The sequence below is a fragment of the Mandrillus leucophaeus genome, unplaced genomic scaffold (genome assembly GCF_000951045.1).
Source record: "Mandrillus leucophaeus isolate KB7577 unplaced genomic scaffold, Mleu.le_1.0 Scaffold51, whole genome shotgun sequence".
Taxonomy (NCBI): Eukaryota; Metazoa; Chordata; class Mammalia; order Primates; family Cercopithecidae; genus Mandrillus; species Mandrillus leucophaeus.
Window position 1 is genome coordinate 4,522,915 of NW_012105475.1, and position 2,585 is coordinate 4,525,499.

The 2,585-nt window shown below is 38.8% G+C and overlaps 1 pseudogene; it reads left to right on the top strand.

Moving 5' to 3' along the window:
• The first annotated feature begins 220 nt into the window (after positions 1-220).
• On the top strand, positions 221-1,619 carry LOC105551179 (annotated as a pseudogene).
• The last annotated feature ends 966 nt before the right edge of the window (positions 1,620-2,585 follow it).

Sequence of the window (2,585 nt, forward strand, 5' to 3'; positions counted from 1 at the left end):
GACTATAGTCAAAAATAATTTGATCGTACATTTTAAAATAACTAAAATAGTACAGCTGGATCATCTGTAACACAAAAGATCAATACCTGAGGTGATGGATATTTACCCCAATGTGATTATTATGCATTGCATGCCTGTTTTGAAACATCTCCTGTATTTACCTCCTGCACGAGGCCAACCGAGGGCACTTGCTCCTGTTGTTTCTGCTCCTGGGTTAACAATCAAGATGGTACATGCTGATGCCTTTTCTTGTCCTTTGAGTCGGAATGAAGTTGTTGGTTTAATTTTCTGTTTGACAGTATTTGGTTCAGTAACATACTTTAGTATCAAATGGATGGTAGATGCAATTGATCCAATCAGAAAGCAAAAACCAGAAGCTCAGAAACAGGCAGAAAAACTAATGAAGCTAATTGGTGTGAAAAATGTGAAGCTCTCAGAATACGAAATGAGTGTTGCTGCTCATCTAATAGACCTTTTTTTTTTTTTTTTTTTTTTTTGAGATGGAGTCTTACTCTGTCACCAGGCTGGAGTGCAATGGCACCATCTCGGCTCACTGCAACCTCCACCTCCCGAGTTCAAGCGATTCTCCTGCCTCAGCCTCCTGAGTAGCTGGGATTACAGATGTGCACCACCACACCCAGCTAATTTTTGTATTTTTAGTAGAGATGGAGTTTCACCATGTTGGCCAGGATGGTCTTGATCTCTTGACCTCATGATCTGCCTGCCTCGGCCTCCCAAAGTGCTGGGATTACAGGCGTAAGCCACCGAACCCAGCCTAGTAGACTCTCTTAATATGCATGTTACTTGGAAGTGATATAGCAGGTTTAGATGATGTCATTATGGATCTGAAAGACACAGTCATGTTACCTATCAAAAAGAAACATTTGTTTGATAATTCCAGGCTTCTGCAGCCTCCAGAAGGTGTTATTCTCTATGGGCCTCCCTAGGCTGTGGTAAAACGTTGATTGCCAAGGCCACAGCCAAGAAGCAGGCTGTCGATTTATTAACCTTGAGCCTTCGACACCTGACCAGTAAGTGATATGGATAATCTCAAAAATTGACTGCTGCTGTTTTCTCTCTTGCCATAAAGCTACAACTGTCCATCATCATTATAGATGAAATAGACTCCTTTCTACGAAACTGTTCAAGTTCTGACCATGAAGCTACAGCTATGATGAAAGTTCAGTTTATGAATCTCTGGGATGGATTGGATACTGATCACAGCTGCCAGGTCAAAGTAATGGGAGCTACCATTCATCCTCAGGACCTTGTCTCAGCTATAATGAGAAGACTCCCTACAAGATTTCATATCAACCAGCCTGCTTTAAAACAGAGAGAAGCAATCCTGAAACTCATCTTGAAAACTGAAAATGTGGATAGGCATGTAGACCTCCTAGAAGTTGTCCAGGAAACTGATGGGTTTTCAGGAAGGGACCTAAACGTGATGCGTTGAGATGCTGCCCTCCTCTGCGTCAGAGAATGTTAATCCTATATCAGAAGAAAGATGAAGATGAAACTCAGCCTGTTCAACAGAGAACCTGTATCGGGCAATTGAAAAGATAAAGAAATCAAAGCATGCAGGATTTCAGAATGTTTTAACACACATTTGTTTAGATTAAGAGCAAAGATCATTTGTACAGTTCAGTGATCTAGTTTTTTGTGTCCTCTTGTCAGTTAGTGGAAGTAGAATGGAAAGAGTGCTCTCCAAACAATGAGGGAGCTCGGTGTTTATGGTTTTATACTCTGAATTCTAAGTTGTTGAGATGCAGTTGTTATATAAGTGGCATTACTGTTTGTCAGAAATCATGAGGAGGAACAATTTAATCCAGCCTGAACGTGGGTGCTTGTGTTTGAGCTCTTTAGCCGTATGTCATACAGCCTTATAGAATCTAAGCTGGTCTTAAAGTCATAAATGATTCGTTGGGTCATTAGTGAGAAATGGGAATGTGGTTAGGCACTGTTTCCTAGACATGTGACTATGTGTTTGTGTGTGTGCACATATGTGTGTGTGTATTAGATGTATGTATCCACACATTTTATATTGACATTCTGTAGATATGTTTGAATACAGAAATTTTTTTTTACCCAACTACTAAATCCAGAAGTACCAAATAATATATAGTAAAACTAAGATTTAAGGTTGTGTCAGAAAGGTACAGTGATTCAGCCATTTCCATTTGTGATTTGTTTCAGCCTTTTTTAAGTTGAGTATTTTTCTTTCTGCAGTTGATTAATTGAATCCTCCACCTTGCATATATTCATCTTGCATATATACATGGGCTCATCTTGCATATATACATGGGTTCAATTACTAGGTTTGTCAGGATAATCAAATAAAAATACTAGGTCAGTGATCAGTATTGAATGGTTGTTAGACGGTCATGTGCTCAACACTGATTTCACCTCTTTCTGTAAGTATACTGAGTAAAAACTTTATTTTTTTTTGTTTAAATTGATTTACATGAAAGTGGATTAAAAGGCCTTTCAAAAGAATGGATTTATGTTCTCAGTAATCCACAGCAAGGCAACAGGGCATAAAAATGTCATAGAGCAAACTACTTCCAGTTGTATTGTTTTAACAAAAT